The 23,491-nt window shown below is 37.0% G+C and overlaps 1 protein-coding gene and 1 non-coding gene across 2 annotated transcripts in view; one reads left to right on the top strand and one right to left on the bottom strand.

Annotated features, from left to right (window-relative positions):
* Positions 1-23,491, bottom strand: part of GPC6 (glypican 6) — a 774,486-nt gene that overhangs the window by 220,135 nt on the left and 530,860 nt on the right. The gene's annotated exons all lie outside the window — the stretch shown is intronic.
* LOC119143926 lies at positions 8,995-9,178 on the top strand. Its single transcript, XR_005102892.1, has one exon. It is a non-coding gene; the product is annotated as a U2 spliceosomal RNA (small nuclear RNA).

Genomic DNA, 23,491 nt, shown 5'->3' with positions numbered 1-23,491 from the left:
GTGACCTAAGCACACCATGAGTTCCATTCTCAAGCTTGCTCCATATTCCCCTGTCACTTAGCAGTACAGATGAACCTTTAGGTGACCAACTCTTCTCATTTCTGGCACAGGGAAGCATTAAAGTAACTCAGCTCCTTCGGAAGTCTGAAGGCTAAAAGTAACTGCTGTGTTACAGCAGTTAAGTGCCTTTGTGCACCTAGCCTTCACTAAGCAGCCACGTTTCAGTTCTCAGCTACAGCTGCTTTTTCTTTAGCTTTATTTTCAGAGAATACAGTCATGTCTTGCTCCTCCCTCAACAACAGCTGACCTGTCTTTCATGCAAAAGATGATTGAACTTTGCTCTAACAGTCTGCAATATTGGTAAAAAAACAAACATGAAAAATATTCAGCTTAGACTGTGAGTATTTCAGAAAGCTATGAACACATGAAATCTGGAGATTATCATGGAAAGTTGATTTTCAACCACGTATAATTGGCTTGCTACTTCTTGCTGCTGGCAAATTCTATGAAATGTACTTTCAAAGCCCATTTCTCATTCCCATCTTAAAAAAAATAAATCAGTGTCTCTCACGTGATAACACTTTTCTGCAGACCAGTCAAAAGGCAGATATTTATTTCATTCAGAAGTATTCAAAACCTTGCTGAGGAGAGCTGTTCCTCAGCTCAGGAGTTTCAGTAGTTTTTCCTGTAACCAATTTTTGTGGATGGAAACAGCTTGGTATTTTTTTCTTGGTTTTTTTTTTTTTTTTCTCTTTGAAAATACGTGGCAATTGGCTTTGTGTTAATAGCAGCAGAGAAATTTGCATAGACTTCAAAGTTTAGAAATTACTAGTCCTTATCTAAATCATATATTATAAATCAATCAGATCACACTGAATGACATAACTAGGGAAACTGCTATAGAGGAGTCATTAATTATATCATGCTGTCTCCCTGATTGACTAGGACATCTTCATTTTAGTGTAAGCATATGTGGAATGCAGCACATGAGAAAAGTGCCTTTATGAGCCTTGATTGAGCCCAGTAGCGCTATGTTATATTACTACTGCATTTTGTAACATTTTCTGACAGGTTCAGTTTTATCTAAATGTATCTTTTTGCATACATGCAAGCCCCCCCCCCCCCAAAAAAAAAAAAAAAAAAGCTAGATGCTTAAGGGCTTCATTACGGAATGCTTGGTTTTTCCCTTTCAGAAATCTAGGAGGAATATTATTTCATCTAGAACACAGATTTTGCAATGGTGAGCTTGCAAATATAAATAATTGAGGAGCGAACTTCTTTGGGCAAAAGCCATGAAATTGTACTCTCTTGTAACACCACATTTGCAAAGACTGCTTTGTTACGTATTTGACCTGTTTTTATAATCATAAACCCTGGCTTTGTCAGGTATACAAGCATAAATCTTATTTCTGATATAAAAAATCAGACAAACTGGTTAAACAACTGGTCACCTTTAGAAGGATTAAACATACTGACATACGCTTTCTCTACGTATATTTATAGGAGATTTCTTACCAAAGTAGCTGGTATATGTTGTCTGGTAATAAAGTAGGGGTGTTTTTCCAAAGTCATACTGAATGTACCCAAACTCACAGCATAAAGCCATACTTAGGTCCAGATCCTGTCATTTCTTTGCATTTGATAACATCTGTCAAATACGAGCAAAACAAATCAAAACTGAGTGCCACCCCAGAGACTGTAATGGGGGAAAAACCTCCTTCTTCCATTTCCTGTGCACCTAAAGGAACTGATCCCAATTGGAATCACATAGTTACTCCTTAGCATGAAGACTTTGGGGGGAAACTGCTGGAAGGAACCAGCTGATTTCTAGCCAACGGGCCCAGGAAGTAGATACTCTTTTAAAATGCCTCTACACTAGAACAACCCATAGTCTGGGAAGGATAACAGGATTCCATTTTTTTTTTTCTCACAAGCTTTACAAATGCATTAACAATGAGACTGCTGGATAAAAAGTGGAAACTTCTTCCTCCCCATTTGGTGTTCAAGATGAGGTACCAATTGCTTTTCTTTATACAAGAGGGTGAAGTTTATTCCCACAATTCTATGTAAATGGTCTATAATAGGAGGGAGTTTTGAAATTAATCTCTGCCTTTAGCACTTGTGTGTTGCTTAAATCATCCACCTCTTCATTCAGCAAGCTGATGTTACGTGTCCTGCACAGGCATGATGCACTGTCTGAGAATCTGAGGCACTGACGTCCTTAAGTCATTTTTTGGACATCTGTGTGGTGCTTCTACAACTTAATGATGGAAAAATGATCTAAGTTTCCCAAGCATAATTTTCTTTGTTTCAAATAGGACTAGGGCAATAATAATAAAATGCTCAAGTATGTGACCAGGTCAGAGTTTGACCCTGAATACATTGGCATGTTTCAACCAACTCCAAGACGTATGCAAACTCCACTAAGAGTAGCAGTCCCCCCACATTCTTCCACCAAAAAGTTAATGTATCTGTGGACAGCTCCATAGTCCAGTTCTAGCCCTTCCTGTCCAAAACCTCCTTTACAGTATAATTCTAGTATTTCTATCCAAGATTATATTTAAAATCAAATGGGAAGTAAGGATTAGAAGCTTGTGATTTCAGAAGAGAAGGAAGAAGAAAAACCTTTAATTAAGAATTGTTGATCATTGCATTCAACTTGCTAGACTTGAGGAAACTTTTCCTAAGCACAAAACCAACGTTTCTGATCACTCATTGTCACAGTGATGTAACTGGGATCAGACTGAGTTGTATCATGAAGTACAATTTATAGGGTACATAGGATTGCTGCAAACCTTTGGATCAGCCATCCTAAGAGCTACAAGTCCTTTTCTCTTTCCTGTCATCTTTAATTAACTACAATGCAATCACTCACTACTTTTTGTCACGCATCTTTGACACAAACTTCTCAATGTTGCAACTAATTCCCATTGATTGTTGTTTGTTTTTAATACTGGAGAAAGAGGGGAAAGCTTAGCTGGCAATGATGCTTTTCTTCCTTTTGCACTTTCTCTTCCTCAAACAAGATTTGCTCACTGTTGGACCCAAGTGATAAATTTTTCTCCCTGTCCATATTTTGTCTATTTTAATGAGCGCTGTGTTACTGCTGATTTCATTTAATAATCTAGATATCAAGAAAGTTCTTTTCAGCAGATTTCAGCTGAAAATATGTCTGTGTGTACCTAATTAAAACTACACAGAAATCTTCATAAGATATTTGAATGCTTTACTGAAGTACTTCTTATTGTTGCAGTCTGGCTTTTAGATGCTAAGATCTCAGTTCACTGCTTTTATAGCACAATCTGATATAAAAATGGAAATACTACATCAGCCATACTCAATTGAAAATTTATGTTGTAGAAGGTCAATTTGAAAACACTCGCTTATATCAACCAAAAGTCTAGTCTAATACTAACGTCCTAATGACAGAAATAGCTATCTTTCTAACAATTCATAGCATCCCAGATGACTGAAAGGCAGAAGACCTGGTTTGAGGGCTACAACTTTGTCCTAGTGTCTTTGACTTTGTGCTTGAATTATACCAAACTAAAATGAAACACTACAGCCACTTAAAAAGCTGCAAGATTCCCACAGTTCTGGGATAGTCTATCTCAAGAATATGATGACATAAAACATGGCAAATATAAATCTAATATTTTCATATCCAATAAAATATTTCTATAGAAAACATAGAATTTCTAGTTCAATATACTTATGAAACTATTAGAAAAAAAATTAGGGCAATATAGTTGAACCTAGAAATATTTTACAATGCAGAAAAGAATTTACACATTTACTATCTGATACAAACTGTACAGCGTTAAGCACTTACTCCACTGCAGCTCAGGAATGACCTTATTTTTTTTCTAAAAGAGGAGGAATATTTAGGCATTGTTCTTGCCCAACTGAGATGTCCTTTTCCATTATCTGTGATTTTGAAATCACAAGAAATATAGCAACTGGACTTCTTTCCAACACCTATTAAAATTTGAGGCATTTTTCATACTTATTTGGTCATCTGAGTATGTCTATAGTTGTGTTCTGATATGTGTATAGCTCTGGAAGGTGGAAAAATATTGTTAATCCATTTTGGAGATATAAAAATGAAACATCACAAGCAATTTTTAAAGGTATTTAGATAGGTAAAAGTCTAGAAGTTAGCGCCAGAATTTTTCAACACTGCTCATTAGCACCGCTCTCATCATTTTTAAAGGTATTTAGATAGGTAAAAGTCTAGAAGTTAGCGCCAGAATTTTTCAACACTGCTCATTAGCACCGCTCTCATCTGTGATTTGCCTAAGTTATCACGACATGTAATACTGAAACCAGCTATAGGAAAATAAGGACTGCAAGTCTCTAAATGATTACATCAGGAGGTTGTACATCAAATAATAAATCATTGTTGGTGAGATAAATTGTGGAATGTCACAATTTCCCTACAGAGGTCAAGGGCAAAAAGCCACAAGGACAAAGTGTTCACATGTTTACTTGGACTGAACCTCTTCTTACAGAGGGAAAGAAAAGCTTCTCCTATTTTTAGGAAACTAAGAAAATTACTTATCAGATTATCTGAATACAGAAAATCCAAATTTAGAAAACCACTTGAAAAGCTGCAGTCACGAGGATATTTTGTGTGAAGCTATTTTTTAATCTCTTGAATCACTTCTGAATGATGCTTTAAAGCATTTTTTTTTTTTTTTTTACAATTTAAGTATGAAATAAAATGTTTGAATGCTTGGATGTAAATATTAAAATGTTCTTCTTAAATCCCACTTTACCTGTCAGAGGCATAAGCAATTTCAAGCAAACTGGGTGGAAAAATGTTGTTTCATTATAAATATGATTAAACCAAGAACTTCTTAGACTAAAAATAGTGCAAGCTGAGAAAATACTCCAGGATATGGGGGTTTACATCCCATGAGATAATAATGAGTTGAAAAATCTGCCCTGCAAATTTTCTAGAAAAATATTTATGTTTCTCATCTGTTGTTAGAGTAAGCCCACATTAAACAGAATTTGAGGTATGGATTCCATTTTTTCCTTCCAGGAGGTGAGATGTTTTCTTTTACACAGAAATAAGGAAGGAATCTCACAGCTGTTAGGCTTTTCAAGTCCCACCATCTCTTCTGGAACATAAACTTTAAGTCACTTTCTTAATAAAACATAGTTCCTCAGCTTTCTTCCCAGAGAGAAAAACCCACTGCATCTCACTTGAAAGGGAGTGTGCTCATTTCCTCCAGCCTTGTCTAGAAATGTCTATGGCCTCTACCAGATAAGAGGGCCTTGGTTTAAGAGGAAAGCATGTGCTAAATTTTTCGGGGCTGAAAACAGGACATGACTGCAAGCAACAGAATCAGACCCCCCCCCGCCCCGAAACTGGCTACTTCAAATAATCTGGGGAGCAAAAAGAAAATCCATGAAGTCCAGCATTATAGAAGAGGTCCTTAGTATGATATGCTCATCTAGACACAGATATCAAAATCTGACCTGTGCTGCCTCACAAAACAGATTCACTTCAACCTAAAACCAGGCATCTAAAATAGGTGCATATTATTCTCTCTTGTGGTGCTATAATGACTAATCCATGTGCAAATATCTTCATGTGTATGTTTAAAGTTAAAAAAGAAGAATCCACTTTTTTTTTTTTTTTTCCAACTAGAAAAGTAGGAGGATGTTACTGAGTTGAAAGAGGCCTTAAGAAAGAATGGTGAGGAAAGAAATGCCAGATTAGGCTCAGTATAATCAAGGAAAAGTGGCTTTGTGCTCACTGGGAGGAAAAAAAAGTGTTGCAGAGACGTGGGGTTAAGTATCGTCCAGGTACAAATCAGAAATAGAATGGAAGGTCCTTGATAATCTGGAAATCAAACCCCCAGATAAGCAGAAGGAAAACTCTGAGAAAGGGTTGAGATAGAAAAAGAGAAGTGCCGCAGCAGGAGATAATAATCAAATCAAGCAGTCAGACATGTTGTGCAGCACTATCTGGATAAGAAAATGATGTGAAGAATGGTCAAAGTCAGTCCTACTTACAACACCCAAGAAGTCTGAAATGCAAATACCTGAGAGCAGTCTTGCTGACTGCCTATCCGTGTTCCACAGCGCAAAACATAAAAGCACCTGAGAAGAAAATCAGTTGTCTCAAACAGAGAGACAGAGCAGCAAAACTGTTCTGATCACTTGTAAGCGCTCACAAGTCCTCACAAGTGAGTCTTGTTCACTGTTCGCTGACCTGTGATTTGTTTTACTAACTTAAAAAGGGCATGAAGCTCAGAGTGGTGCACAGGGCTGTGGGTCTTAGTTGCGTGGTGTCAGCAAGAACACGCTAGCCCTGATGAGAAGGAAATAAATGCATACATAATATTGGCAGTCTTAGCGAATGATAAGTTATGCAATAATTTGAGGTGACAAGTGACAACAGATTGACCTAACATGTTCCAGCTTTTTCCTGCTCTAGGAAACATGGATGGAGTCATGATGCAAAAGTCACTTTAAAGTTTATAGTAAGGTGATCACTACCTGAATTTGTTGACAATGGCAATCTCCTAGACACAGCAAGTCAGGATATGCAGATTCCTTACAGGTGCCTGCCCACATGACTGATGAATTGTCTGGGCTGCATATTGGCAGTGACTAAAGGGTAGGGACTGGGTGGACCAGTCCTAAAAGGAGGGTATTCTACTAGAGAGAGAAATAAAATTGTAGGGATAGCAAAGCAGGCAACTCCAAGGTTGATATCTTTGTCTTCATTGTATTCCTACAATGAACATTTTTCAAATTAGTTCAAAGGGTAAAATTGTGTAAACAGCCCCGAGCTATTTGGAAAAAAAGCAAAGGAATCTCCATAGAAACAAACCATGATTTTTTAAGTTGCTCATATTCTTGGTCATTCCCCATGAAATTCAAAAGGCCAGATAACAAAGAGTGCTGGGTTTTTAAATGAAACGTTAAATCCAACTATTAGCAATAGGCTGATAACACCTTGTCAGAGACAAGATGGGTACGAAAATACAGTCATCGCTTCAGCAGGGAATGCAAAGCCTGCTTTAAATACTATTTTCTGAAGACCCTCTAGCCTAGTAGAAAGCAAGATGATGGTTATCTGGGACAAAATAGAATATAATGCTTCGCTTATGCTCCTGTTTTATTTCATGATGTGAATGAAGCACAAGATGGAGCACAATAGACAGGACATTAAACCAAGTCTATGTGGCTCATTTATAAGTACAGAGATTGAAAGGGAACATTTTAAACCGTTTTCCTGACTTCTAAAGTGAAGAAGGGTGTCAAATCTTTAAGGTAACCCAGCAAGTATCTAGTCAGATACATTGCTGGGTTATAATGATCAACCACAGGCTCCTCAATACAATACACAATCTCTTGGTAATATATTCAGGGTAGCATGGAAGAAGAAGGATGCTTTATAAATAGCTCGTCATCTATTTATAGGATCCATAAATTCCCACTGCATTATGTGGGCCCAAATCACGTGAGATCACCTTATAACTCCATGTTAACATTTCCTCTTTTATGGTCTTTCAAGTGCTCTTGTTAGATTTTTGCAAAGCTACTTGTAAATATAAATACCATATATAAAATATTTAACAGATGCTCAAGTGCACCTTGGGATGATGACTATGGTCTGGAATGACCTGTTTATGAGATGTGTGCCCACGTTTCTGCTGAGTATTGCACTTGCAGCTTTTGGAACTGCACAGTAGAAAGTAAATGTGCATTGTCGTACCATCATTTAAATGTTATTTTCTTTTCTTTATTTTCTTTTAAATCGCTTCCTGATAACTCCTTCCCTATAGACACAAAATGTGACAACAGAGGGGTCCTCACTAGTGTCTGCATGTCCCACTTCTAAGTCATTGTAAAAGAAACATAAAAAGGTGATTAAATCAAGGCTAGTTAGGGAAATTAATGTCTCTACAGTAAGACCAGGGAGTCTTCTTGGTGTTTTGTGTCTGAGTTGTGTGCTAAAGAAAAACATGGTCGAAAGAACTAGCACTGGGACTACATGATATGAAGTCAATTTCCCTGAGAACACTTTATTTGATCATACTAAAACAACCTAGTCCTGTGTAAAAGATCCAACTTTCTTCCTCCTTCACATTCATGCCCACATAAGCATACAAAACCTAAAATCATGTACATATATAGTAAAATTAGATACTTTGTCTTGTTCCCTGATAGCTAAAAGAAGGGTGATCTGCAGGAGCAAAATGCCTTTATTATATCTAGTATTATCAAATTATAGCGTAGGTACTATAATTTTCAGAAAATATTCTAATGGAAAATAAGAACATTGTCACATTGGTTTGAAAAAAGCAAGAACCCAATGAAAGAAAATTTGTGAGTTTAAACTGGTTATTTGTTCACACTTGCAGGAAGCAGATCAAAACTTACACTGTAAAAATATACCTGACAATTTGATTTGCTTTTTTCCTTTTATGTAGAGATAGACAAAATGTGACATTTACTATTAAATCTTCATTTAATCTACTGTGAATTTCAGGTTGATGTGCAAAACAGAAGTAAAGTCCACAAGCATATGAAAACGTTCCTTTTAATATTTTGTTCCTCATAAATTCTCAGTAGGTAAGATGTGGTTTAAATTTTTTTTCTTTATCTGAGACTGAGGAAGAAAATGCATTCTGTGTTGGAGTGACAAGGACCTAAAAGGCAGCAGATCTATAAATGTGAAAATTAGAAGCAGATATTAAACTGGGAAAAAATATAGCCTAAGATTATTTTCTTTTGCTCAGACATTTTGCCATAGTAATTTAAAAGCCGACAGTCTCAATTATCACTAAAACCTGCTGTAATTGGTTTGATTTACAGTTACCACTTTTTAAAATGCAGAAATCACTCATTTACACATTATGGTTTAACTCTGTCAACAGCCCTTGAAAAGGGTTATGTCATGATATCCCATACCATCCAGAGTGGGATGGAATTGCTCTGCAGTGCACGCTGAAGCCCGTGTCCCATATGCACGCTTCCCAGCCACTGACTAAGATCAAGCTCATCATCTTTTCTTATCACTTTAATATCAGATACCTCCTCAGCTTGAAGACTTTCTATTAAATGGATTTGGAGGGCATGGGAAGAGTAACCACTTCATCCATTCCCTGCACCAACCTGAAACTGCAGTGCTTCCAGGCACTGTGGCTGCGTTGTGAGTGCGTGTCAGGATGTGATATCTGTGCATGAAGCCACCTTGTGTGGTTTGGCCTTTTTTTATCAGGTGGAATCTGGATTTGTGGTGCATCTTCTGGTGATGCCATCAATAGCCACCACACTACCCACACTGCTGAGCCACTGCAGTTAGGCTCTGCACAGAGGACTCCTGAAATCCTGGGTCAGAGACACAGTGTATATGGGAAAGGCTTGTAACTGTGACCACCCTTGTCCCTGCTTGTGTCACTCTTCCCAACAGACTTTCACAGACTTTCCAAAATAAGTTAGAACAGACTTAACTGTGCTGTGGACTGAACTGGTCCTGAAGACACCTGCAGCCAGAACAGGGCAAGGATTTTTGCATTTCTCCCCTAATATGCCAAGTTCTCCTTTAACAAAGCAAAAAATGTTCTATAGCTGCTTAAATAAGACGTCAGTCCTTGCTAGATGGCAAAACCCCCATTCAGGTTGAACCTGAAATGACCACACAGATTGGACTGAATGCCAATTTGACCCGTGTCTCTAAGTGACAAATGAATGAATTTGCTGCCAGCTACGTCAGAAAATCCAGTAAAAGTAAAATACAGCACTGTATAATGGCTACCTGGCAGTGAATTTGTATTTAAGCTATTTCACTGCCATTTGTCTTTATCTGATTAAGCCACCTGATTTATAAAACATGCTGGAATACAATTTATATACAGCAATACAATCCACCTAGTGGTCTGGTTTCCAGAACCACAAGGATAAACACACTCAAACCATAAAGGCACTCTGAATGCCAGATATCCATTTATAATGCCTGCTGAAAGATGTCTCATCATTACCATCTCCGGTATGGATGAACTGTCAGCTACACTACCACAACCCCTTTCCAAACCTTTTAAAAGTATGGAAGTCTCAGTCATGTCCAAAACACAAAGGTATTTCACAAGATGGGAGAGATTTCCTCATCACTGCAGTGATATCATCTCCTTCAGTGAAGAAGATGACAGGGATATCACTGTGAAGTTAGCACTGCTGTAAACCTTTGACAGAGAGGCCAAATTTTCCAGTGGATATGAGAAGTGACACAAACTTGACAGCATCCTGTGTATCTAAAGGTGGATATTGGAACAGTTTCTGAACCTGACAACTTTGGTCCAGGTACCACAAACCATTGCAAAAAAGTACAACTTCACCGTGCCTGCCCATTCAGCAAAGAACACATTGTTTCTGACAGTGCCTCTAGAAATACATGTTCTAAGTAGAATAGTAGTTCTTAAAGATCTATCTCTCATAGGCTGCTGAAACATTTTGAATGAAAAATTAGATGGCAGAGGATAGCTGGTTTTCTTTCTTAAACAGCAGCGGAGTGAATGGAATAGATGCTGCACCAACAACTACCAAGGTTCGAATTTTATTTAAATTGGCAAGTTCAGTGAGGTTCAAAGCTGTGCAAGGTCTCCTGGAAATCCCATCCACTGCCTGGATTTAAGGGATTGCTTCCAGAGCAAGAGAAAGAGTGAATTTGTTTATGCTTACTTGAATTTTAGAATTCTTAAATAAGAAACTTTAAACATAACAGCTAATTAAAGGCAACAGTAGCTGGATTCTGCAGCATGAATATCTCTGGCCCAAGAAGCAAACTGGGAGCAACGGCTGATTCCCCATGTCAGTAAAATGCCATTTGGTGGATGGCTTCAAAATTAATTATTGGGGTCAGTTTCAACTGGGTACACGCAGTTTGTTTCTCTCTCATCAAAAGACAGTTTTCCAATTCACAGAGAAAAACTGTGATATAAATGTAGTCCTTTTTTGCTGTCATTGCTTATTTTACGTCTAATTTTGCCGTCATTGCTTATTTTACGTCTAATTTTGCCACCATCGCTCTGCACCGCAATACACAGTCCCACAGACCTATACCATGAACAGCTGAAAGACAAATAATCTGATAAAATAAACTGAGATTTGTCAAAAGATTTGTTTGGTGGACACTGTTCTATCATCTCAATGGACCTTAAATAAGTGAGATTAAAAAAAGAAAAAAACCGAAACAGGCTAAAGGAGAAAAGATGTGAACTTCAACAGTTTTTAGATCTTATAAACCAATACTTCTAATGTGATTTTTTCCATGCTAGTAAACCTTCCAGAATAAAAAGCATAGGTAAGGAAAGGTTGCTATCTGTTGAAAAGCTAAACTTTCTTTCTGACTTGGTCTAGAAAGAGTAAAATTGGTTTCTAGTTGCAACTAGTCACAGAATCATAGAATCATTTAGGTTGGAAAAGACCCTTGAGATCATTGAGACCAGCTCCTAACCTAACACTGCCAAGACCACCAATAAACCATGTCCCTAAGCACCATGTCTACATATTTTTTAAATACCTCCAGGGATGATGAATTAACTACTTCCCTGGGCAGCCTGTTCCAATGCTTGAGAACCCTTCTAGTGAAGAATTTTTTCCTAATATCCAATCTAAACCTCCCCTGGTGCAACTTGAGACCATTTCCTCTCATTCTTCTACTTGTTACTTGGAAGAAGAGAAGGATGGGGCTTTGAGCAACCTGGTCTAGTGGAAGGTGTCCCTACACAAGTCAGGGGGAGTGGAACTAGATGATTGTTAATGTCCCTTCCAGCCCAAACCACTCTATGATTCTACGACTCCATGACACCTTACTACAACCCCCTTTCAGGTAGTTGTAGGGAGTCATACAGTCTCCCCTTAGTCCATAGGAAATTTTTCCCTCATTCCAACGATTGATTTATTGCAGCATCCCTCCCTGTCTTGCTGAGTGTCTCTCATCTCTCTGTTCCCCCAGTGCCAGAAGTCTTTTGCCCTGAGCATTCTTAGATGCTTTTGTGCAACCAAAACAGCCAGAATGGAGGAAAACAACATACAATGCCAAGGAAAAAGTCAAAAGAAAAAGACACTGTGTCATTGGCCACAGAACTTTACATGTGCTTATCATGTGGCCTGGTCCTTAGATCACAAAAATAACCTAAAAACATTCAGCACTTGAAGTACTCTTCATAAGTGGGATGGTCTGAACAGTGGTTATATTGGGCGATGCCCCAGAATGCTTTGTTCACTGTAGACATGGTCCTCTGGTTCACAGCAGGTGAATGGACTGTTCCTACCATCCATTTTGAACTAGACAGGTGTGGAGTTAATCTCACCTGAGTGTATAAACTTACAGTTTAGGCCTCAACACCTGATGTAGTTATTTGGATCCCTTTTAGACATAACGAAAAGAAACAAACTCAGGGCTTAGTCAATCTCAGATTTAAGTAGGTATATGTCTCAGATTTTAGTTAGAACAATCATGAATTTATTATAAAACACACAAATGAAAAAAACTGGAGTTGTTTTAATGTTGACACCAAACACTATATATATTTGCCTTCACTTTTTCTGTATTATTCTTTGCTGTCTTGGTCAGTGGTTTTGTTGACTATCCTCCAACCTCAGAAACACATTTCATCCGGACTTTGTTCCTTTTGTCCTGGTGTAGGAGAACATCTGGGCTATCAAGAGGAATATAAAATGGAGCTGTGAGGGTGGTCAATTTTTTTCTTTATACAGAAAGGTCCATTTTTAGTAACAAGATCAGGGTATGTCAGGTGGCCCTGACCTGCCCTTTGCTCTGTGCCAAAACACCAGGGTTGACCCTGCTGACCATCTGTCCATTGGCTACAAGTCCATGGATAAAACTCAAAGAAAGCATTGGCAAATAACTTTGTTTTTTACCAATAAGTACAAATAAGTACAATAAGTACAAATAAGCCAAAGTACAGAATAATGCTGCAAAAATACTTCCTTGTAGAAAATGAGTCCTAGAAGTGGGTTCCTACTTATAATCAGCCCTTCACAGCCTTCTGACTGGCTGAATGAACACACAAAATGGTGAGATCAGTGAGACTGCTGTTGCTAGAGACTGGATAAAAAGAACTTCTGGCCACCTATTATAATGAGGAAAAGTTAAATAAATAAATAAATAAAAAAGACTTGACAATAAGAAACATGTTGTGCCAAGACTGAAATCCTGAAGCACAGAAAGCAGCTTCTCTTTCTTTCTTCCCCCTCTGCCTCCAATTGCCGAGGGCACTGAAAGACAACTTGCCTGAAGCAGAAGTTATTTCGCTATAGCTGGATTTCTTCATTCAGAAGAAAAGTATTAACGAAATATTTTATATATTATATCTCCGATTTAGATGTATATATTCCCTCTGTAGTAGTTGAAAATAGGTTTGAAAATTTTAACACTATTACATATGAGCATAGGTGCACAAGAGAGAAAAGAAATTTCATTAATCTTCTGGTTTTTAACATAATGATCTTGTTATATTATCTTTTAATGGCTTATCATGATACTGAACTAGTAAGAACACCTCTTACGTTCTGCATTTGATTTGTTTATTTTTTGAATACCTGATTAGTAAGTGGCAACTAGAGGTGGTTATTACAGGAAACTATTGTGTTACTTATCTAATAAGCTGACTCTTTATGTCTCTCTCTCTCTTAAGAAAAGTATTAAAATGAGAATAACATTTGCAGGAGAAAAGTCCACACCATGGACTAATTAACATTTGTCTATCCCACTAATAGTACAGTACACCATCTTGCAGAAGGCTGTGTTTGTTTCATGCATTACATTCATTATCTTTTATGTTATGTGAATTATATGGTTTTATTTTTCTTTTATTTTAAAATAATGTAAAAGTACAGTATACAAGACAAAAAAGAGGCCATGGAGAGGAAGCTTTCATAAATATGGTGGGATATACTGAGGACCAGATTCCATTCTGCAGATTGGTTTTACTTACTACTCTGATCCCAAACCAAAGGTTTAATTGTACTCCCCCTTTATTTGATTAATTGGAATCTAAATATCTCATCAAATTTTTATGAAACTTGAATTCCACTGAGTTGTGATTTTTCCCTCAATACAATTACTATTCAAGATTTTTGTCCTGAGCAAGGCTGTGATTGCACTGTAATATGTATTATACAAGCACAGAATTAGATGCTGCCATGTTTTAAAATGACAAACATAATCCTGCATTTAAAATTGAATTCTGTCCATTTTTACATATTATTTTTCAGACAATAACATTATAATGGCAACCAGTCACATTTTCTTAATTGTTGAGTCTTCAAATTTATGTAATTTGACAAAATGCAGTGCTTGGTCCACATGACAAATTAAAACTGTGTTAATAACTTTTTATGTTACAAATTTGCCAAATAGAGCTGATTCAGAATCAAAAGAATCAAGGATACAATATGGAAATGATGTAATTTTGATTGTTTGGTGAATGTTGGTGTCATTTCATAGATGCTTGAGCTTTTGCAATAGATTTCTATAGCAAAGACCTTGCTGTTGTACCTTAAGTCTCAATAAAGTACTTACTAACTTCTAGTAGGTCCCAATTAAGTTACTTGCTTTAGTATGAGCAGTAACTTTAGAATCTGCTTCTAGAGATAGTGAAACTAAGTTTTTTAAACCACTCCAGAACAGCAGGACAACCATTCGAGCACTAATTTGTTTGAATGAAATTCAGAGAAATTTTGATCTGAAAATCTTCAGAGGTTTCAAGACATGTTTCCTACACTCAGATTTATTTGATATCACAGACTATCACAGGATAGTGATATCATTCCTAACACAGGAAGAATGAAAACATTTGCTTGTTTTCTTTTTATGGGAAAATGACAGCACATGAAGTATATTAAATTAAAATTTTCTTGAGTGCTTATTCCCATTCCCTACTCACTTACGAACACAAAAGAAAAGTGAAGATGGAGCTGCAGACATCAAAATCGAGTGCAGTCTATTCTGGGAACCATTTACAGTGTAAGTAGAAGTGTAATTAAATAATGACTTCATTTCAGCAAGATCCCATGATAAGAATCAATAGTCAGGCCACTGATCTTGCATTAATTTGCCCTCACATCATCAGTAAATCTTGTCACAGTCACACTTTCATGACACCCTGAATTAACCTTGACTATAACCTTGGCTTTAAAATAGAAGCATCTTTTCTTTCCCTTCCCCTCTCCAAGGCTTCAATGGATGCTTTTGGGGATTAATCATATTCAGCAGAATTCACATATACAAAACATGATCTTCAATTCTAAAAGGTGTAACAGGTGTAACAATCCTTTCCCCCCAAAGTCTTCCACAACATAATTAAACCTGCTACATGTTTAACTTATCTGAGCCTTGCTGAAAAAAAAATTCCTTTTACTTTAAGCCTTGCATATTCCTTGGAAGTAAATACTGCATTTTAATCTTAGTCATAAATAAAAAAATGTGTTAGAAAAAACAACATACAAAGATACAAAGAAAACCAACTGACCATGACTAAAATGTTGCAATATTATTTTTAACTTTTTGGGCCTACTGTTGATGTGTGTCTTTTTTTTTTTTTTTCTCATGTGCAAAGAACCTTCTGATCTTCTGCAAGTTGGAGATCAGCACCTGCAATACATTTTCATTTTGCCTGGATTGTATTTGCTGGCTGAGACTTTGTGCTCCTGCAAATACAGAAGGCTTCCTGCTCCTTACATCTCTTTACAGATTTACTAAAAAAAGAATTGCTTCAGAAAATTTTGTGGATACTATTTTACAGCTTTAAGACCGTATGAATGCAGACATAAAGCAGCACTCTGCCCAGACTGATAGACTGGGATTTATAGTGAAACAGCATTTTCACTTCAGGGTTTGTTAAGAAATGAGAAGCTGCAATGAATTTACTGTGCTGGAAATATAAAACGTGCTCTTTCAATCCTGTCTAAAGATTTCATATTATGTAATTTCTTCCCTGGTGATACTTCATTAAGTTACAAAGAAAACTCATTACCCTCCCTCTCTGAAAAAAAGTTAATACAATAACTGGATCTTTTTATTAAAAGAATCAGTTTCAGATTCTTTGCTTTCCAGGAGGCTTATAAGCACCCTGGCTTTTGGACCTCAGTGTGCCCTTACTGTCTTCTTGGTCTGACGTCCATGGAGGACCCTCTCCTACATATTACAGTCCACCTTCATCCTGGTGCCAGACCTGGCCAGGTTGCTTTCAGCAGCATACTGGATTGTTTTCTGCCTTTGACTAGGAAATGGGATAGCCAGCTGTTTACCTGAAAGGTGCCTTAGTTTTCAGCATTGTAGTCAGCATTGTTCCCTGAGCCTCAGTGTTCAGACTGTAAAGACGGCACCCACAGAGAAGAGAGAAAGGGGGATTGAAGAGAATGGTATCGTTTGCTGGTTTATATTCCTGTATCTATGTGTTGTGAAACATGGAAGCACAAAATGTGTTGACATAATTTTTCACATCACAATCTCCACAGCAAGGGACTCAGTTATGAGGAGTGAAAGTTTACTATCCTGTGCATTTAGGCTTCCTATGAGTTTTTTTCATAGCAGTTTTATCTTGCAATATATTGTGCTACTGTTTCAGGCAGTTTTGAAATATAAATACTAGTATAAATAAATGAAGGAACAGCACTTATTAAGATACTCTGGAACTATATGGCACTCAGGTGTTGGTAGCCATGACCACTCCAGGGTGCACTGCCTGGTCAACATCCAGCACCCACAGTATCACACACAAGCTAACGTCATACTAACTACAATACTCCAGAACGTTTTATTTTGCAGAGTTTCCCAATACTCATCATTCATTTAATTTTCTAAATACAAGCTTACAAAACTAATCAAATACGAACTCAGCTGGCCAGGATCTACTGAATGCTCCAAATGACACAGAGTCCTAAGGTCATATGGGCAAGTTTTTGAAAGGCTATGTTTCATCCAGCATAATTTACACTTTTAATACAATCTTCTAATTAGTAGTACTATATTCCTTGTTAATAATTTGTTTTGCTTTCCTGTACTCAAGGACACTCAGACACAAGAGGAGGCAACAGCTCCACAAGAAACTGGTACAACATACACAACGTTCTTCTAAATGTGTTTTTAAAAAAATCGCTGCCATACAGATCTGCACTTATTTCTGTCTTAATCTTCATGCATATGGATTAATGCCTGGTCTTGTATGATCAAAGAAAAGGTTTATCCTTGTTACTTAACCAGACAATGCTTCTATAAAATTAAGTTTTAGAGTTTTAATAAAAACATGATAGTGAATAGTAAAGCTTAATCTACCCTACAGTACTATTTAACATCCATATACAAAACTGAGAGCTATTGAGTTTGAGCTGAAAAGTCAGCATTACACGTGCTTTGTCCATTTTCTTATTGCCAAACATCCAAACATAAAAGGACCATTTTCCAGCACTCTCAGTACTTAGCTGACATGAGCTTCTTGTATTAGCCCAGAGAGGGCAACTAAACAGAGCAAAAGCAAGTAATGTTGACATGATGTTGATAAGCTAGTGCCTGCCACTTCATCTTCACAGAAGTCGGGGTATCAAAAATAATCATGCAAGGACAAAAATAGATTTAGTGCTGCAAATGATTGACTGCAAGAATGTTCCAAAAGATGCATTGAACTCCATTTTCTTTTTGGTTTTGACATTATTATATGGTAGAGAAAATACAGACAGGGGGGCCTACTTGTACACAGGATGAGCTGAGAGTTAAAGAGAAAAACATTCCATGTTCCATACTGGCAAACTAACTACATTTTTTTCCCCTGGAAGCTAATGAGACAAAGCTAATATCTGCTTGTCCTTCATCCCATAATACATTTATTACAAAACTGCTATCCAAATTACAGTCACATCTTATTAGACAACAGATGGTCTTATCTAAATTGGTTGGTTAATTCAGGTTCACTATTTCTTATTAATAAAGTCACAACAATGAGTCAAGCCCTCCTAGAACTCTTCATGAAGCCAGCCATGTCTTGCAGTTAATGACTGCTATTCAGCAAGAAGCAACAAACTTAAGGAAAGGCCATTTGTATAAAATGTGTTACTGCAGTTCCTCATGAATTTTCATTATTTTCTCCTGTAAGTGCATTTCTTCTACCACTGATAGGTGCCAGAACCTATTTTCCCATTATGATGTATTCACTAGCTCCACGAAAAGTAAATGAAAATAATCATAATGAAAAATCTATGAAACTGACATGACATTCAACTTTAATTTTATAGAAAAAAAATATTCTTGCAAATGAGATTTCATGTCAAACAAGCTTTTCTAAACATATAATAATTCTTCTGCTATAAACTTTCAGCTAGTAAAATATTTTTAAAAAGATGAACAGCAGAAACATGACTACAAAATCTTTCTGATTATCATATATGGAAATATAAATCCTATATTTGCTACATGCTTTTATTTTTCATCTAAGCATCTCTGTGGAACTGAGCACTATAGCTTCTGCCTCAGAAACTCTAGAATAAAATTCACGTTGTTATCTCTATTATCCTAATTCTGCAGATACAAAACTGAACTGCTTAGTGAAGACAATAGAGTGCAAGTTCATCCTTTCTTAGGTAACGTTAAGGGAGGGCTTAATTTCCAGTCACAGAAAGAAGAAAAGCTCTTCTTTCTGCAATGCCTTTTTATGTGCATCCTGAAAATCAAGTTCACTGAAAGAAATGTACCACTTTCTACACAGGGCTTACGTACTGCTGGGTTCCCTCACAAGAGTTGGAGCTCTCCCGCAAGCTAACATGCAGTTACAATGCCTGGAAGCTATTTGATGTGAGGTTTCCCTCTGAGGAAGTGGTGGCTGTGTAAGCAGGCACACCCCATGACAACAGCAGATTTTAAAGAGCTGCAAGTCTGTGACAGAAAACCCAGGGCAAACTGTGCCAGACATTGACATGCCTCAAACACACAGCTGGATCACTTTGCACACAGCTGCCAGTGTCTGATCTGCTCTACATTTATCACATGAATTTGATGCCCATGCTTAAACAAGAAGATTAGCAATAAAACTGGACTTTTCATGTCTGTCCTTAGAAATGAAGCTAGTTCTTGATATAAGTCAATACTTTATTTGTGCTTAGGGAGATCACTGAGACTGAACCAGCTGTGCTCAGAGCAATCTGCCCTAGGTCAATCATTCAAGGTCTACCTGTGACACAGTCACCAGTCTGCTTGGGAGGCAATGGACCACTGTTCTGAGTGAGCCCTTTTTCTAGGATTGGCACTAACTATTCCCGAAAGCTTGAGGTTCAGCATAGATAGAAGTCAACGCCAAGAATGACCATGCAACAGTAGTCTTCATTGGGTCTGGAAGCTAAAAGAAATGTGACTGAAATCACAGCTTCAACATCCAGTAATATTTCTTGATTCACAGATAATTAACCTGGAAGCAACCGCAAAAATAATTGAGAAATCCTCAGAGAAGAATTAAAAAAACACCCAACAATTGATCCACCTAGCCCTTTTATGGGTTAGAAGTATTAGATTCCCAAGTGACAATACCTTCCAAGCCATTAAACTAACAGCTATACCATACACATCAATGCTCACATCTCAGAAGCATCCCATGTAGAAAGAAAACAGTTGTAACAAGAGGACACAGGTTTTGAAAGATAACCACAACCTTGCTAGTAGTATTTGCATGATACAGGCGCAACATGAAGTCCTCATACTCACAGAAGATGAAAACCACCAGAAGCAACAGACAGCTTCTAGGAATGAAATCCTGACCCATGTGAAATTGATGGGAAGACATCACCTGGCCTCAACGGCCAGACTGCCACTTCCATTTGGAAATTCACCTAAGCTGTTGAAAAAGAACTCTGGAAGTAAATAATAAAAGCAGAAGTCCCTCCTGAGTCAAAGGGGAACAGGTTCTCAGTATTAGACACAGAAGTCCTGTTATTTCTTAAAGTCATGAAGATGCCTTTTCTCATACACATTCTAACCGCGTACCCCACTCCCCCTCTTTTTTTTTTTTTTTTTTTGTGGTTCTGAATGATGTTTTTTGTTGATATAATGATTTATTTGCATTAGATTTCAGAAGCGAAGACATCATATGCAGGAAAGGAAAAGGAATTTTGAACCCATGATAAAATCTTTCATTTACATTAGACAATGCATGACACCTCATAAAGATAAAAAGGCACATCTCTGATGAAGTGAAATACACTTATATTTCAAAGAAGAGAAAAAGGATTTGCAAATTTTGAGCTTTGTCTGGAGACTGCTACTATAAATATTTAGTACATCTCACGTAACAGAACCAATTTCTTTGAATTCTCTGGCATGATAACAGATTCCCTCTAGTGTTATTTAATTGAAATTTTATTTTCTTTATATTTGATGCCAAGTTTTGTGCTTTTTTGATTATAATTTATAAATTATGAGCACAAGGTGGGCGTTAAGAGAAATAGATGATAAATTACAAGATATCCATAACATTACAGCTCTTAATTTATGTGAAAAATTCAGCTAGGTATGTAGTCCAAGGTTTCAAAAAAAACCCAACTAAGAACCTGTAACAAAGTTGAGGTTTTGGGTAATTTTAAAATAATGAAGCATCTAACAAATCCTATTAGCTTGCATGGAACAGACTGTCTGCTCAGCTCTGCTGAAAACTAGGTGATTAAACCTAAGAATTTAAATATGAGGTTAAGACTTTATCATCAGGCTCCTATAACAAAAGAAAGAAAGAGAGAAAAAACCAACCACATTTTCCAGCAAGTAATTTGTATCCATTGAAAAAGAAACCTAATGCTTTATAGATTTTCAAAATAGGACTGTTATTTAAAGGAGCAAGAAAATCACAAGGAACAACACATAGCAACTCCTCTAGAAAACTGAGAAAACATTCAATAGGAGTATCACGTAAAGTTAGAGAAAGACTATTTCAGTCTAAACACTTATCTGCTTCCTTATCCTGTAAGTATGCAATGTCCGGTGCAATAGGCAAATGCAACCTTAACAGAGTCAACTGCCTTGAAAGCTTTTATGCTTTTAGAGTGCAATGAACTATAATATAATAGAGGCTACTATAATGCACAGAGGCAAAGAGGTTTTGAGAGTGATATAACCATTTGTGATACCACAGATTTCATAAAAATTCTCTGAAAAAGGAGAGAAATAAAGCAGTAGAAGTGATTGCATATATAGGAGGTAAATGATCAATTACAATAGTATGGGAATGCAACAAGAAGTAAAAAAATAGCTTGCAGAGAAGTGAAACTGTTATGTAGTTGTAGGGGTGAATAGCTTGGCTGCAATGTGTGCAGACTTACACAGTTGGATGTTTTTGTCTAGAACCACTTTCATCTGTCTTTGTCCAAATTAAGGAACTGCAGCCTTCTTGCCTGTGCCAGTCTCTGAAGCCTAGAGGATCTCTTTTGAAAATGGGTCTTCCCAAGCCTGGTAGCAGAACCGAAACTTCTGAATGCACTTTTGACAACTCTTTCCTTGCTGTTTTCATGCATCTTCTACATACATAAGGAGGTTTTGGGGTGTGGGATGGGGAAGTTAGTGCTTATCACGTTTTAAGGTAGCATTAGGCCTGTTAAGCACCAGGAACTGGGCTAGGGAGCAATTAAACTTATGGAATTTGCTTTGAACTACAAGCATTTGTAGACATATTTTCAAACAGCTCAAACAACTGTACAAAAATGTTTTCCTGAGCACAAAGAAATTAGACCCAAATGACGAAATTACTGCAAACAGCAGTCCATCTTCTGGTGCCACAATATCTTCTACTCTTACCTGTGTTCACCTTGTACCTTCACTTTTGTTACATGTTTGTTCCTACCCTTTGTAGGATTTCCTCATTCCTGCCAACGTAAACTCATGCAAAAAATCCCACTTAATCAGCTTTCTTAACTTCAAGGGATTCAATTTTTTAACAGGTAATTCTGTTATGTTAATGTAGTTTTCATAAACCTGAAACTTCATTTCATAATTCAATACTGGGAGGATCTATGATAACTCATTCAGCACACACTCTGATGTTATTAATAGTTTGAGAATGGAATCAGGATGACTGATCCATAACATCAATTTTTTCCTCTCAAAAATTTGGCAGTTTAGTGTCTTTACAAGGCTACTGGCTGAAAGACAGTTACTCTTCAAATACATGTTTTGTTACTTTGTATATGTCATGCAGTAATCAAAATAATATTGCAACATAAAACAAAAAGCCTCTGCAACCATTTCTTTTCTTCTGTCTTGAAGTTCTATAACAGTATGGCCCGGCCCCTAAAAGGGGAGATTTTTAAATAAAAGATGAAGTAATTCCATGAAATGGGGGTTATTGAATAAATTAAAAATAAGACAGCAATGTGAAAATATTGTGGAATGAACTGTCTCTTTACCTTTTTTAAGAGTTACAAAAGACAGGTACTTCTTAGTCAACAAAAAAATAGGAATATCACCTTGACAAAATTCCCCAAACATTGACCATTTAAAAAACTAATCAAGTGATCAACTTCTTTTTTCCTCAGTCTTGTATGATTCACAAGAAAAAACCAAAATCTTCCCACATATAGCCCTGACATCTGAGGCTTGGATAAAAAAATAAATACTACTTCATTTTCAGTCTCCAATCTGAAGGCAGACTGATGACTATATTATGGCCCTGCAATATTGCAATATTGTGGCCCTGCAATAGTGAGTCCTGCAAAGTATTCTTTCCATGTAGAGATCACTGCAGGATCCTGGCTTCTTTTTATACCATCTGATGGCTTTGGTGGCCAGCATGAGATGAGGGGATAAGCTGGTGATCTCCGTCCATTACACCACCACCACCATGTTTTGCATTAAGTGGTGTTCTTGCTGGCAAACTGAAAAGCTATATTGTGGGTGCTGAATCAGTCCGTTACCCATGCCAAACCCCAGAAAAGGATAAAAACTTTCACTGTTGCCTTCATTCTTTGGCTAAACAGATCATTTAATTCTCTGTGATATTAATATGACACTATTTGTATGTACGTAGTTCTCTAAAAACTCATTAAAGCTTTGTTAAAATTATACTGGTTGTTCTCGGCCATAAATGGAAACAAACACAAGGTATATTCCATTCCCAGGAAAGAGTTATGTTGCACTGCGAAGAAAATATAACTGACACTAAGTAATTCTGAAGGGTTTTGCCTTTCTGTCCAGAAGACAGACTGATGAGCTCTCTTTCACAGTGGGAATGTAAGTCTGAATTGCACTGCATGAAATTACACTTGCCTAAGCTTATCAGAGAAACCACCTGAAAATGACTTACAACTCAATTTGTTGAGAAAAAAAATAGCAAGGGATTCTGGGATGGTGAAATGAATCTTTCCTGCTTTGAAGTTTCTGGATAGGTTTTTACAATAACTGTAAAGTAAAATAAAAGAAACTGCAGATTAACCTTCTCTGTAAAGTAGAAATTTATTGATAGATGGTTGCTTTCTA

The sequence above is a fragment of the Falco rusticolus genome, chromosome 2, assembly GCF_015220075.1.
Source record: "Falco rusticolus isolate bFalRus1 chromosome 2, bFalRus1.pri, whole genome shotgun sequence".
Classification (NCBI taxonomy): Eukaryota; Metazoa; Chordata; class Aves; order Falconiformes; family Falconidae; genus Falco; species Falco rusticolus.
This window is presented reverse-complemented; position numbering and strand designations above follow the sequence as displayed.